Source organism: Canis aureus, chromosome 24 (assembly GCF_053574225.1).
Source record: "Canis aureus isolate CA01 chromosome 24, VMU_Caureus_v.1.0, whole genome shotgun sequence".
Classification (NCBI taxonomy): domain Eukaryota; kingdom Metazoa; phylum Chordata; class Mammalia; order Carnivora; family Canidae; genus Canis; species Canis aureus.
In genome coordinates this window covers 16,445,906-16,462,572 of record NC_135634.1, presented here as the reverse complement: position 1 = coordinate 16,462,572, position 16,667 = coordinate 16,445,906, and the positions used below count along the sequence as shown (strand labels likewise).

The 16,667-nt window shown below is 39.4% G+C and overlaps 1 pseudogene; it reads left to right on the top strand.

The window, feature by feature from the left end:
- LOC144296607 (host cell factor 1 pseudogene) overlaps positions 1-15,466 on the top strand; it is a 69,632-nt pseudogene extending 54,166 nt beyond the window's left edge.
- Positions 15,467-16,667: the final 1,201 nt, after the last annotated feature.

Sequence of the window (16,667 nt, the reverse complement as noted above, 5' to 3'; positions counted from 1 at the left end):
TAAAATTAATAAATCATTAATGAATAAAATTATAGATAATGTTTTATAAGTATACTCAAATAATGTCAGTATTAGTCTGTTTTCTCAGAGCAAGAAAAAAGAAATTTACAGATTCATTAGTCTATGCAATCCATCATGGAATCCTCATCCTTTCCCTGTGCCCATGTGATTCCTAACAGTGCTAACAGACCTTATGTACAAGTAAGGGATCGTTAAACATTTTAAATCAATAGAGTGGCCTTTTCAAAAAGCATGTTTAATCCCTGAGTTTCCTTTAGTTTAAACATCCTGTAGAAGTTTCAATCTTCCAAAAAGCTGGGTACAATCGGTAGAATCTTCTTAGTGACAAAGAGGTAACATAATAGTACCAGGTGATCACACTAACACAAACACACAAATAAATGTCTTGTTTTAACAACTTTTACCTTCTTGGGAGAGCCCCTTTAAGATCTATAAATGTGCTTGGGGCACCTGCATGGCTCAATGGACTTAGCCTCTCACTCTTGATTTCAGCTCAGGTCATGATCTCAGGTCTTGAGATCAAAACTCCTGTTGGGTTCCACACTGGGCATGGAGCCTGCTTAAGATTTTCTCTCGCTGGCTCTCTCCACCCCTTCACATGTACTCTTTCTCTCCCTCGCTTAAATAAATAAATAAATAAATAAATAAATAAATAAATAAGATCTGCAAATGTGCTAAAGACAGCTAAATTTTTAGCTCCAATTCTCATTTAAGAAATGTGGTTTTAATATTTAGTTACATGGTAACAAGCTGATACATTGGTATAAATACTGAAATCTGCCTAGACTAAAGGAGATGTGCAAAATTTCAGAAATAAAATGGAGCCCATCAACTTCATACTAAAGTGGAAAGGATCAAGTGGTTTTCCGGATTCTCCTGCTAAACTCATCATTTTATGTGCAGTGCCATTTGTTAGTTTTTTTCCAAATGAACGGCGGAGACATAAAAAAAAAATAAACAACAACAACAACAACAACAACAACAACAACAAAAACAGCAGAGCCAGGCAGTAGGTTTGAGAGTGCTTTAATGGGGAGCCCTCCCCGGGGAGGTTCCATGACTCGGAGAGGTGGCCCAAGTCAGGGAAGTCGCACCCAGGTGGGGGAGTGTGGGGGTTTTTAAGCCTTATTGGTTCCGGGTCTGGATCCAGGTGGATCCCTTGCCAAATTAGGCAAAGGAACACCATGTCCCTAGGTAATGGGGGGTGGTCCCTGGCTGGAAAGTCCCGGGGGGAAAGTTTCGGTTTCCTGCCTAGGTTTGGATTTACTGAAGGTGACGTGGTGGTCACGGCTGCCTTGGCGGGAAGATCAGCCATTTTGACCCAATTTGAGATGCCCGCCATTTGGGGTGTCCCTGTCTCTCAGCCAGCCCAACACCATTAAAGATTTGGATGTGCTGACTTTGGGAAAAGGCATGAGGGTTGCCTTGAAAACACATTGTCACTCCACTATCATCCATACACTAGACATGAGAATTCAACCCAATCCCCTGGTATGGATGCTGAGTTTAGTTTCCAAAGAGAAGGAGGACATATTTCCTCAAAATGATACATTTTAAAAGCTTTGATTTTGATGTAAGATGTGATTAACACAATTAAAGTAGAGCCTCCGCACCCCACATCATCTCTTTGTATTAGAGATAAGGAAACAATGGCCATAACTTCACTTCTTCTGAATAAATTAGTGGCAAAAGCAAAGCTATTAACTATTATAAGTAGCCACTAATCTTTCACAACAGCGCTTAGCTGACTCACATTGAGTTGTCCCAGAAGAGCCCCTTAACAATTTTTCCTGGAAACCAGGACTTCTCTTAACACTTGAACAAAAATGATGGCAATTCCAAACACTGTGACAGGATCAAACGGGACCTACTTGCATACAAATGGTTTGACTAGCTGCAGCAGAAGAATAGCCTACACAACGCCCCGCACTTAACACCTGCGATGGAGATAATTGCATGGTTTTTAATACATATTTTCAAGTTCTGGCGAAGCTCACTGTCCTTTGAAATAAAGGCTTAGGAAAAGAGCAGATACTTGGTTCTATATCAATGAAGTCATTTTTCAGCTTTAACTGTCAAATTAGATTTTTGCTTGAGTTGTCGGCAGGGCAATTGAGTTGCAAACCAGGCTTTGTCAAAAGAGGAATTGTTAAATTACTTTACCATTTAAAGAATGCATGCCTACAGCAATCTGGTCAGAGAGTTTCTCCAAATATATAAAGAAGATACTTCTTTCTCCTATGAAGTCTACACTATGAAGTTGCTGCCCACGGCTAAGAGAAAGGATTTCAGGAGAAAAAAAAATTCATAGCCTGATGACTTAATCCTAAGAGATCGTGGAGAGGGGAGATAGAGATGGAAATGGAGGGAGGCAGGTATCGAGAATACCACCCTCTCCTTGTCAGATACTACCTCTGTGGTAGGAAAGAAGCTATTAGAAAAGCATAAAATATCAAGGTCAATGGCCTGTTTCGCTTGTCAGACTGAAGGGAGGGCTAAACACCATGAGAAGGAGCCTTGCACCCAGCCACTTCCAACTCCACGTGCAGTGACAGCTCACAGAGACAGCTAAGGGAAACAGAGAGATACACTGACAAGATGAGCACTGGGTATTATACTATATGTTGGCAAATTGAACTCCAATAAAAAATATATAAATATATATATGACATACATATATATATTTGAAAAAAAAAAAAAAAGAAACTGAGAGATAACAATGTGAGTAAGTGTGCCTTGTCCCCGGAGCCCACATGCCACAGTCAGGAGACCCTGCAGGGAACTCTGCAGGAACTTCACGCAGGAGATCTTATTAAGATTTCTGGGGTACCCTCAGAGGCAGAGCAAAGGAAAGAAGTCAATTTTCTATGTGGTTTGCAAGACAAAACCCAAGTATATGCTGTGTACAAAAGAAGACCTAATACAAAGCAATTCCACATGTTAAAAGCAGACAGACAAACGGATCCCAGGCATAGAGAGACAATAAGAAAATAGAAGTAGCAATCCAGATATCAGACAAGTAGAATTTAAGCCAAAAGCACTAAATGTGATGAAGAAAGGCACCTTTTAATGCTAAGAGCTTTAATTCACAATAGTGATATGACACTTAGAAATATTCGTATCCTCAGTAATATAGCAATCATCCTCTGATGCAAAAAGTACAAGAGATTCAAAGAGACATAGAAACATAACACACTAGGGGCACCTGGGTGCCTCAGTTGGTTAAGCGACTGCCTTCGGCTCAGGTCATGATCCCGGGGTCCTGGGATCCAGCCCCACATCAGGCTCCTTGCTCATCAGGCAGCCTGCTTCTCCCTCTCCCTCTGCCTACTGCTCAGCCAACTTGTGGGTGTTCTCTCTCTCTCTCTCTCTCTCTTTCTGTCAAATAAATAAATAAAATCTTACACACACACATACTAAGAGGAGACATTCACATACTACTCTCAGCAAGACAGGAATACGTAAGCAATACAATCAATTAGGAGACTTCATATATACACATTGAAATTTAAGAGAGTTACATACTCATGAAAAATTCACAAAAATGGATCATCTGCTAGGCTACAAGGAAAACATTAGTGAAGTTGCATAATGTAGAAATATTACAAGAAATGGTTCTCATTGCAATGCAATAAATTCAGAAAGTATTAGTAAAAACCAAAATAAAAATGGTACTTTACCCTGTATGTTAAAAACCTATTAAATAACTCTTAGGCAACAGAAAAAATAAGATGAAATAACAAAATTTCTGTTAATAATAATAATAATAATCCATGATCAGGGGAAACACAATAGTACTAAACAGTTATCAGTAAAAATGAAAGAATGAAAAAAATATATTAAATGCTCATTTCAAAAAATGGAATAACAAAACCAACAAAGAAATTCTAAAGAAAAAACAAGGAAAGAAATGGTGAAAATAAATGAAGGAATAAATTAATGAGGTAGAATATATAAAAATAGTATATTTAATTAATAAATTGAATTCCTGGCTTGAGGAAGAAACCTAACAAGAATAGACAAAACACTTGCTTAAGGAAGCCTTGTTATGTCCCCCTGTCTCCAACCTCTCCTACTTTCTTGCTATAATTCACACCATCCCTGAATAATAAGCTTTGTGCCCTAGACTTCATGGCCAAAGGGCTCTATAGGAAGAACAGATTGGAGGGGAGACCTAGATTACCAAAATTAAAAAATGCTAGAGTAATGATTTAAGAAATATTATCTCCTTTTCATCAAAGGACAGCCTCAGCTTCAAACTGTGACACAGACTGACGATCTGAGGTATGGAAAAGACAGAAAGACACACACATAAGAGAGGGCCATGCTGTGTGGACTTGAGAAGTGTACAGACTCCCTAGAAGTAAAGGCCAGGTGTGAAAAACCAGCATACCCACCAAATTTGACTGCAGTGACTGCATCCAGGGCGTAGAAGGATCTTGGGAGCAACAGTTTCACAAAACAGAGTATTACTGCAGAACTACCAAAAGAGAAGACAGCTGACACACTGTGGGTATTATGGTTATAGCATAAAGCATGCATATTATAAAAAGTATTATCAGTTTTGCATAACATAATAAAAATAGGAATTTGGGAGAAAAATAAGTAGGTAGCTTATATATCAGGAGGATATATAAAAGGGCTGATTATCTTCATTGGATGGAACCAATCAATATAGTAAAATTGAAAGCTATTATTAAAGATAATACAGTTGACTCTTGAACAATATAGGGGTTAGGGATGCCAAGCCTCTGAGCAGTCAAAAATCTGCATATAACTTTGGACTGTTGACCAGAAGCCTTGGTGATAAATACACAGTCAATTGATGATTTTGAATGTAATGTTTTACATACTTTATCCCTACAACAAAAAAGTTAGAGAATAGAAAATATTATTAAAATCATAAGGAAGAGAAAATACATTTATAGTACAGTACTATTTTAAAAAATGCATGTGTAAATGGACCCACAAAGTTCAAACTTACATTGTTCAAGGGTCAACTGTAATTCTAAAAATTAACTTTTTCCATGACCTTTTTTCCTATTTGTAAAGGGATCTCATAAGAACTAAAATTCCCTAATGCAAATGAAAATTTATCTAAAGCTCAACATATGTCATATTTTCACTTTAGTTTCCTGTCCTTTGAATTTGAATAAAAATGAATTTAATGCTTTTTAGACTTAAAAGAGTTTTATATTATTCTTGTAAATTACTTCTCTGTTTCACATGTATATGAATATATGCAGAGAGAGATCAAGCCTTTTCCCCAAGATGCTAATGATGGCTAATTTGAATAGAATTTTAGAGTTTTAAAAATTGTATTTTTAAATGCTTTATAATAAGCAAGAATAATTTTTGGCAAAATTAAAAGGGTACATTGTATTAAGTAAAGTTTTTAAAAGCAATAATATTACAGTTAAAATACTGTTTAATTGTACATCCCCCAAAGTAAAAACTTTGGCTCTACCAAAAATTATAAAGAGATTAAGAAAACAAGTTACAAGAGTGGTAGAAATAATATTTACAAACCATCTATCTGACAAAACTTGTATCTAAAATCTAAAATACATAAAGTACTCTCAAAACTCAACAGTAAAAGAAAAGGTCCACTAAGAAAATCAGCAAAACAAATAGTTCACCAAAGAAGAAGGCAACCAACCTATAGGAAAAGATGTCCAATATCCTAAGCCATTAGCCTTAGCCTTCCCATTAGGGAAATGGGAAACTAAAATAAGGTATCTATCAGAACAGTATAAATAAAACATAGTGACAACACCAAACGCTGCTGAGAATGCAGAGGAGCTGGATAACTAACCCATCTGTTGCTGGTGGGAATATAACATGGTATAGCCACTTGGGGAAAAATATTAAAACACTAAACTATCATATGAGTGAATAATTACACTCCAGGCATTTGTCACAGATAAATGAAGACTTGTGTTCACACAAAAACCTATCTATGAGTGTTTATATCAGCTTTATTCTTGAAAACCCAAATTAGAAATTACCCAAATGTGCTTCAAAAAACGATTAAACAATTCATGGTACATTCATACCATGGAATACTACTCAACAATAAAAATGAATGAGCTGCTGATACAGTGCAGATGGGTTCCAGAGAAATCATGCTGAATGAAAAAAAAAAGAAAAAAGAAAGCCAATCTCAGAAGTCTCCATGCTGTAGAGTTCTATTTATGTAAAATTCTCAAAGTATTCAATTATAGAAATGGAGAACAGTGGCTGCCAATGATTAGGAAGAAAATGTGCCTGGCTATGAAGGAATAGCACAGAGAGCCTCATGGAGGTAGAACAGCTCTTTATCCTGATTGTGGTGATGATTATAGGAATCCACACAGAAGATACACATGCTTGTACATGTAAAATCTGAATGAGCTCTGTGGGTTGTACCAATGCCAATTCCCTCATTTTGATATTGTATAATAGCTATGCAAGATTTTACCACCGGGGAATTGGGTAAAAAGCACCTGAGACATCTTTGTACATTTTTTTGTGACTTCCTGTGAATCTGTAGTTATTTCAAAATCAATTGTTTAAAAATATACAATTCAAGACACAATCAAGTGAATCCATGTATTTTGAACATATAAATGGTGCAATATTTGAAGAAGTCAAGATAGTTTTAACAATTCCTGCAGCAGATAGAATGGATGATTTCAAATTAATGCAAAGCAAGGCCTGTTAGAAATGTCAGAAGAAATTGATAAATCATTAAGGAAAACGTGAACATGTATATTAGACAGTAAAAATTCCAGTATAAAACAATTGTCAGGATGCTTGGGCGGCTCAGTTGGTTAAGCATCTGACTCTTGGTTTTGGCTCAGGTCATTGGGTCATAAGATTGAGCTTCCCATGAGTCTCCTTACTGAGCATGGAGCTGGCTTGAGATTCTCTCCTGCCCCTATGTCACACCCACTTCTGCTCTCTCTCTCAAAAAAAAAAAAAAAAAAAATCAGAATTCAAAGCATTTGCATCATGTAACTAATTAGGTTGATTTAATAGACACACATTTTCCCAGGGCACCAGGGTCACTCAATCAGGTAAGTGGTTGACTCCTGATTTTGGCTCAGGTCATGCCCTCAGGCTTCTGAGATCTAGCCCCATGTTGGGTTCCACAGTCAGTTCAGCCAGAGTCAGCCTGAGATTCTCCCTCTACCTCTCTCTCTGCCCCCCTCAATTCATGCACACTTTCTCTCTCTAAAATGAATAAATAAAATCTTGAAAAAAAATTGACTTGCATTTTCCTAATTGTTGTTCTTTTGTATGCTGTCATGAGAAATGTAAATAGTTTCCTGGTCAGGAAGGTGTGGAAAATTCTGTATACTTCCATTTTCCTTTTGGAGAAAAATATACATTTCTGTGAGACACAAATCCCTTTATAAAGAGTGAATAAGTAATATTGAAATAGACCTCAAAGCTTTATTCCTGGTAATAATTGTTGGGATGCCTTTAAAATGCATCAGGTAGAGAGGTTATGGAACAAGCCACAGATACACATTAAAGTTCAGTGTCACTAGATGCTGTATGGAAGTGTTGAATCGCTAAATTGTACACCTGAAACTAATATTACACTGTATGTTAACAGAAATGTAAATAAAAACATAAAATTACAGTGTCATACACTTGTATCTAAGTGAGATTTAAGACCGTTTAAGGCATTTGAGATCTTCTGTGTTTGAAAGCATGAGGTGAAGAGGTCTCCATTCACATCTCATCTCATTTTAAATTCATGACAAATACAGTTTGATCACTATTCCTTTTAATTTTGGTAGTAGTTTCAGGGAAACAATTGACAGCTCAGATGGGGAGCCTACTACATTAATAAACACAATTATAATCGACAAATGAATTATAATTGGCAAATCTATAATGAGAAATACAAAATACTTCTCTTAGAAAAGCTACAAAAGGTAAAAGTAGTCAAAAGTATTAAAAAATAAGTAAGAAATTAGGCAAGGTTACACTTTTTAAATGTAAGATGTTTATGAGCTATGACTCTTTTTTTAAAAGATTTTATTTATTTATTTGAGATAGAAACGGGGATGGTGAGAGAGAAATGAGCAGAGGGTAGAGAGAGAAGCAGGCTCCCCACTGAGCAGGGAGCCCCCAGTGGGGCTCAATCCCAGGACTCTAAGATCAAGACCTGAGCCGAAAGCAGATACTAGCCAACTGAACCACCCAGGCATCCCTGTTATTTTTTGAAAACTTGAAAATTAAAAATCAAAATGTCCTTTAAGTTTTCTTATGCATTGCATGTAATAAAGTCCTCTCTCAATTTAACTATAATCTAGCTAAAAACAGAAACAAAAACTCAACTTTGTTATAAAAGTTATGATTTTGGTAGATTCTCATTAAAGACAATTTTTTGAAACACAATTTATATTCACTGTGTGCTAACATTTTTCCTATAACTGTTTTAAGGTTCTCTCACTCTATGATGTCTGGAGTTTAGATATGCTACTTCTTGGTACTGCTACCTGGTCATCTGTTCTTCAGCCTGTAGGAATCTTAAACTGACCCTAGCCCCTCATGCAAGCTCATGCCCCCAGCAGCAGCCCACAGAGTCACGAGTAAATATAAGTTCCTGACATGACTTCTCCAACAGTTCTTGGAATAAACAGTATCCCTGCTTCCCAGGCCTTTCATCTTGTACACTCCTTAAAGAAGACTTCTGTGGAGTTTATCAAACACCCAGCTCTTTTGGTGTGAATTAACCAATCCAGGCTTAGCCTGTGAACCCCAAAGTACTCCATCCTAAAAAAGGCAAATGTCCCAGGTCCTGCCTCTCTCTCTTTGTTCTCACCCTGCCTTGATCTTCCCCAATGGCTCCAGTAGGTGCCAGCCACTTCCCTCAGGTCCTGTATTAAACCTCTCTCTCAATTTTCCTGTGTTTTGTGTTGAACCACATGTGACCATTCACCATGGGGCATGCTGTGCTTTACTTTACAAGTATTAATTTGACAGATTCATAACATGTGTGATAACTGAGTAAAACTCTTTGAAACTGTCAAATCTGAATATTAATTACAGATTTTTTTTAAGATAAAGCATAAGGAGGGTAGGGATAGAGGGAAGAGAGAAAGAGAGAGAGAGAACCTTAACAGGCTCCACACCCAGCTCAGAGCTCAATGCAGAGCTTGATCTAATAACCTTAAGATCATGACCTGAGCCAAAATCAAGAGTTGGATGTTTAACTTGCTGAGCCACCCAGGTGCCCCTAATTACAAAATTTTTATAGAACATGTACAGAAAAGTAATTTGTTTTATACAAATTTCAGGAAAACCTATAGATTTGGATTTATCATGTTTTTGTATATATGTTCTACTCCCTTGAATTACCAAATTATTACTCAAGACACAGAAACTGATTCATGGCCACTCTTTCAAAAGGCACTCAGAGAGCTCTATGCTTCCCCTTCATTTGTCTTATCACCTCTGGAATTCTTTCCACTTGCCTTTAGCTCCAAAACCCTGGAAATGTTTCGGGGCCTAAATAATTGGGTTCCTTTGATTTTTTTTTTTTTTGAAATTTGCTCAGCATGACAGGATCCAGGTCTCCTCAAGGCAGCCAGACTACTGATTGTAAGAGAGAAACTCCAGGTTGGAACACAGATTCTGCACTGAGATTACCTTCAAAATAATTCCAGCTCCTCCATTTATCAGTCTTAGGAAAACCATTCTCTGACCCTGCATCCTCAAGGTGAAATGCAGACAATAAGTTAATAAGAACACCCTTAACCCTCCTCCTTACTAACTACATCATAATTAATATCCTTAATTAAGTACATTGGAAGCCCTTATAGTACCTAGTACATTGTAAATTCTCAACAAACATGAGAGACGGGACAGTACAAAGTTGGTAGCATTACCTTAAGATTTAAGATCAACTTCTTCTTTATTTCATCACTGATAATTTAATTTCAGTTTTCTTAAAGATTACTAATCCATTAGAAAATTCAGCCTACATGTCAAAATATTATCCTATAGAATCAAGAGGTCATCCTACATATATTTAAAATTCACAAATGCTCAAGTTTATAAGTGTAGAAGACAAAATCATAGAATTTTACAGGCAAATCAGACAATTTTTATTATCTTTCCATGATTCCATGTTGGTTCTAAGCTTTAATTTAGTTCAATTAAGCAGTTTTTAAGGATACACAATGTATCTTTATCCCTAAATCACTCCATTAATTGTATTGCAAATAGCCATCTTCTACACTGGCATTGCAAGCTGAGGGGAAAATGTAGTCTGCAAACCCCTGCTTCTGGTGACCAAAGTCCTAGCCTGTGAAATAGCGGACCTGGATTTGAGCTAAATACATATACAATTTTTCACATGCTTTCTTGTCCATGGCATCATGAGTGCTAGAAGACAACATTCTGCAGACACCAAATCAAGATTGGTCTTGTTCCTCGAAGCCAGGTGCAGTCTCAGCTTTTTCCCACCACCCATCCCATGAGAGTTACTTTGTCATGGGCACAAAATCTAAAGAGTACAGGCTTTATAGCATCCTTCTCCCAGGAGAAGCCCGCGGTTCTTGCTTATCCATGAATAGCCAAGCACCTGGCTCATATGGAGTATGGGTAAGGGTGCATGGCTGCCAGCCTGCCCTGCCATGGCTGCACACCTAAACAATCCCCAGTGGTATTCGGTGATGGCCACTCCTTCCTGACATGTATATGTCTATGTGTTCAATATGAGAGACTATAGCAAATGTAGCAGTAGCCACCAACATCAAGCAAATACTTCTATTTATTCATTTAAAAATTACATCTATCATTCACTAAGCCCTTGGGACGCAGCAGTGAAAAACTAGACATGTGTCCTTTGTCATGGAGCATACATTCTAGAAGGAGTAAATAAACAAATATTTAATATGTCAGGTAGTGTCACAGAGTGTAAGGAAATCAACGTGGTAAGAGAGGCACGGGCAGATTGGGTTGTGATGGGATTCTCAAGGAAGGTGGCATTCCAGCAGAGGTTGGAATCAGGTAACAGAGCAAGCCATGTGAATGTCGGGGAGGAGGAGTACGGGCCAGGCAGAGGGAAAGAAAACGCAAAATCCTGGAGGCTGTAGTCTGCTTAGGTTGTTTAAGGAAAACCAGTGAGGCCAACATAGCTGGAGTGGGTTGTATAAAGAGCAGAGGGAGATGAGGACACATTGTATTGGCCATCACAGGCCAAAGTGAGAACTCTAGCTTTTACTTGAAGTGAGATAGTAAGTGCCTAGTACCAGATTTTGAACAGAGAAGTGACATGATCAGATTTAAGTTTTAAAAGAATCTTTTTAGCTGCTATATGAAGAATAAATTATTAGAGGCTGAGGGCACAAGTAAGGACACGTGGTTCATTACATTTGCATCTCCCATAGCCTTCTGGGTTAGGTGTGTATAAATGCATTCATCTACTTACATGTGCCTCATTAGTCACATTTATGGAATGCTTGTGTGCCAGGCATCACGCTGCCCACTGGGGCCAGAAAGGTGATTCAGCACAGTTCCTGCTATTTACAGACTTATTTAAGGGATGACACTGATTTAAAAATATAACATGCAGAGTATAGGTGCTAGAATCGAAGGTTGTACCAAAAATTATTAGAGGAATAATCATTTCTGTTATTATTCCCCTCTATTCAAATCATTCCAATCACTCCTTTAAGGTAAAGAAGAAAACCAGGGCTGTGCACCAGAAGTGCCAATAAGAAACAGAAGGGAAGAGAAGATTCCAGCAAGCCTCCAAGTGCACATGGAATGTAGCCATGCAAACTTCGTCTGAACAGATCTGTCCACATTTGGAAGTTAATCCCTAGTGAAACACAATATAGACATGATGGAAAAAATAAAGAAGAACAAAGGAAAGAAAGCACAATGCCAGTGGCCCTGAGGTACAGCCCCGCTTTCCTGCAGAAGCCTGAGAAAGGTTTTAGAAAATGATTATGTTCTAAATGGTCCTGGAAGACCTCTGTGAAGTAGGAGCAAGCCCCACTGAAAATACAGGCTGAGATGAACAGTCAACAGATAGGTTTTCCTACATTATATCTTACCAGTTTAAAAGAGTAAATGGATCTTTGCAAGACTTCATTAAAGGGCTCTGCAAAGATCAGAGACAACGAGGGATAAGTAAAGTGGGGCCCGCGGCAGCACTAAGGCAGCAGATGTGTTTCTGACATGGAAAACTGGTAACAGACAAAGACGTGCCAGGTCACTATTATAAAAATGAAAATTGGCTTGAGGAAAAAAAATGGATATTTGATAAAAATTGAAAAAAGGCCAAGTATTAAGTGTGATGAGGACAAATGTTTTATATTGATAAAAAAAAATACACTTTGCAGAGATGTTGAAAAATGTTAATGACTGAGCACAGCGTTGAAATATATAAGGCAAATATCTTTAAAAATACAAAGAGAAACTGGCAAACCATGACCAAGGAGGAAGAAAAAAATCTCTCTCAGAAAATGGCAAGTAAGCTGGAAAAAAACTGACCATATAAAGATTCAAATATCACAAATATCTCTCTTGCTGTGATAGATATATATAGAAATGTGTACCAAACAAATTGAAAATACATTCTCTTCAAACACCACGGAATACTGGCAATAATTAGCCAGATGTTAGGTTACAAAAAAATTCTAAAGGAAAAAGTGCTTAAAGCAGAAATTACACAGCCCAATTCTGATTACAATGTCACAAAACCAGACAGTAAATAACCAAAGGCTAGTCCCGAAGAAACTTTCCACTCAGAAATGTTAAACCATTCTTCTAAATAACTCCAGATGAAGAAAAACTCCAAATTAAAATTAACAACCATTCAGAAGTGAGAATAACATACCATATATTGAAACACAGAATTTGAACAAAGCATTAATCAAGGAAACTTCAACTATGAAGGCATTTATTTGATATTAAGAAAATGAGGAAATAAGTGAGTAGAAGAGTCAATTCAATAGAGAAGAAAAAAGAGCAATAGTCTAAACCTAAAATAAACTGCATTAGCTGGGGGTGAAGGGAGGAAGCTCTGGCGCCAGGTTGCCTGGGATAGAATCCTGCCTCCACTGCTCCCCAGGTTGGTCCTCCATGGAGTTTGCTGATCTCTCCATGCCTCAGGCTTCTCATCAGTGAACCAAAGGCTCTCCTAGTTTTGTTAAAGGATTAAGTGAGATAGTACAAGCCAATTTCTTAGCAGAGTGTCTGACATATAGTAAGCATCAAATAAATATATGCTTTTTTTTTTTAAAGAGGAAGACAACAATGTAATTCAATTAGTCAAGGACTCATTTTCTAGTGGTGCACATGGAGCAAGAGTGGGTTCTATTTTCTGTAGATGAATCACCCTTTATTGAGATCTTATATCCTCCAAGTATGCTGCAGTGGAGTGCACATTGATAGCAGAGCAGTCCAGAAAGTTCAGTGATGTCTACCAAACATTTAGTGAGACAGTCATGCTAATCCTCTACAGACTCTTTCAGAGGCTAGGGAATGAACATACACACTCCAGCAGTTCAATTTATGAAAGGAACAAAACCTTGATTGCAAAGTCTAAACAGTCTTATTTTTTTATAAGACAAAAAATAGACTGATCCCCTGTATGAACATAGATGCAAAACTCTCAAAGTATCTGCAAACCAAATCCATTTATATATGAGAAGATTGTATGAGTGACCAAGTTGAAGATGCAATACTGTAAAATTCTCCCCAAATTGATTTATAGATCCAATGAATTATCATCAAAATCCCAATAGGTTCCTTTGTGAAATTGTCAGCGGATTCTAAAATTTATATGGGAATGTGAAGGACCAAGAATAGCTAAAAGAGAAGAAAAAAGGTGATGGGATTTGCTCTAATGGACATCAAGATTTATTTTTACACTGCAATAAGTAAGCGTATGACACTGGGTGCAGAGTTAGGCAGACCTGAGACAGAGGTGAGAACCCCCAGATAAACCCACACACAGAGACACTTGATTTTAGACAAAGACGGTACGGTAAAGCACTACATATGGTCTTCTGGATAAACAGGGCTGGGAAATTCTGTGTGTACATATTGAAAAACAAGAAATAACCTCTAATTCACATCTGATTATTTGATCTAACAATGTAGAAGGTATTCCTTACTTTATCAAAAGCAGTTCTCACTGCAGAATGGGCAGAGTGCCCGGGGAACAGTGATCAGCAGCAGCCCAAAGATGAGCGGGATGGTTGCACTAGCAGCCACAGCTGCCACCACCCAGATGATCTTCCTTGGTGCCCACAGTGCCAAGTGTTGCAGCAGGCACCGCCATCGTCAGAACCATGGCTATGATAACTGGCACCACCACCCTCCTGGCTATACTCTGTAGTTTATATATGTGCCAGTTATGGCCAGCAACCCAGCCACTCAAACACTGGTGACTGCAGCTGCCCAGGTGGGGACTTCCATCTCTTCCACTGCCAACACATCCACCCACCTCATCATCTTGGCACCCAAGTCAGAGAATGTGATGATGGCTCAGCAAGCCCAGGTGATGGCCATGGTTGTGGGCGGTATCACCAAGACCATGGGTGAAGAGCCCCATTTCTATTGCAGAAGGCAATGCTTTGATTTCCAATCTGGGCAAAGTGATGGTGGGTGTCCAGACCAAATTGCCCCTGTCAGCTGGAACCTTCCTGAAGCTGGTTCCCTCAGCAGATGGCAAACCCACCACTATCATCAGTTCCATATAGACCAGTGTGGCTGGGACTAAGCCTGCCTTACTGGACATTCAAAGCATGTCCCCCCAGCACTGTTAAGTCCAGCACAACCTCCATCATCAAGACCATCCCCAAGTTGGCCACGGGTGTGACAGCAGTCCTGGCATCAAGTGCCCCATCACCACTATCACCACCAAGGTGGTGACTTCAGGAAGTGGAACACCCCTCCCAAAACCAACATTGCCATCTCCCAAATTGCCACTGGCCATGGGAAGTAAGGTGGTGACGCAGGTGGTGCTAAAGGTGGATACCATGTCCACTGAGGTGTATTCGCCTGGTCACCCCGGTCACTGTATCCACTATGAAGCCCACCATCACCATGTCGATTGTGAAGAACACCATAGGCTTCACAACCCTCAGCAGAGTGACAGGCACCATTCCCCCCAGCCTTGCCAGAACTGTGGGCCACAGCACCAGAGCCTCCCTGGCCAAACCCATCACCACCTTGGGCACTATTGCCATCTCCTGAAGCCAGGTGATCAGCCCCATTGTCATTCTATGCTGGCTGCACAGACCGCACTGACAAGGGCTGGTGGGCTCACCACCCCCACCCCCACCATGCAGCCTGTCACCCAGCCTACCCAGGTACCTCTGATCACAGTCTCCATGGGATTAAGTCCCAGCCTGTTTATGACCTCCCTAGGTCTGTTCTAGCCTCACCTACTATAGAACAGCCCTTGACCAGTCACTATCACTGACTTGGTCGAGGGTGACAGCCCAGCACGGTGGCATGCAGCCTGGCATGATGCTGGTGTGTTACAACCCACCCTGTGAGACCCATGAGATAAGTACCATCTATATACCCACCACTATCACCACCCCCATCGGGAGTGTGGGCAAGCTTGAGGGTAGGCAGCAGCCCTCTGCCTGCCACTCCTATGAGATGCCCTAGAGCACCTCCACTGGTACTACCAAGTCAGTGAGCATTAGTACCCTGCTTCTCAACACTATCCTCTCCCATGGGACCCTGGAATCCAGCTTGGATGTAGCAGCAGCCCTTACTATCACTCCCTAGGCCAGCTTCATTGATAGCTCCTTTCCTGACACAGAGGGTATGCCCCAATCCTCCTGTGAGACACATGAGATAAGCTCATGCACATGGCCATGCTTGTCACCTGTAGCATATGTCCCCATGTTGAGGGTTGCAGGAAACCAGGAAAGCCAGGTCTGGGGCCAAGCTAGCCAGCAAGCCACACCCTTCCTTTCCAAAAATAAAAACCATTGCAAAGAACTCGAAGGCCATCGAAAGGCAGCTCCCCCTTACCTAGATTCATCTCCAGAACTCCTTCAGTTCAGGGACACCAGCCCCCAGGCCCAAGCAGCCCCCATACCCATGCACCTACTGCCCACTCAGGATCACTAGCCATCCTCCATGCTCCCTTCCTACTTCTGTTTTTTTTTGTTTTGTTTTGTTTTGTTTTCCATTTTTTAAAAAATTCAATTTAATTAACATATAGGTTAATTAGTATATTATTAGTTTCAGAGGTAGAATTTAGTGATTCATCAGTTGCATATATCACCCAGTGCTCATTCCATCAAGTGCTCTCCTTAATGCCCATCACCCAGTTACCCCATCCCCCCATCCACCTCCCCTCCAGCAGTCCTTAGTTTGTTTCCTAGTTTTAAGAGTCCCTTATGGTTTGCCTCCCTCTCTGTTTTCCTCTTATCTCGTTCCATATTTTGGCTACTGTGGACATTGTTGCTATAAGCATTGGGGTACATGTGCCCCTTAGAATCATTATATTTGTATACTTTTTTTTGGTTTTTGTTTGTTTGTATACTTTGGAAAAATATCTAATAATGCAACTGCTGGGTCATAGGGTAACTCTATTTTTAACTTTTTAGCAACCTCCATACTGTTTTCCAGAGTGACTGCACCAGTTTGCATTCCTACTAACA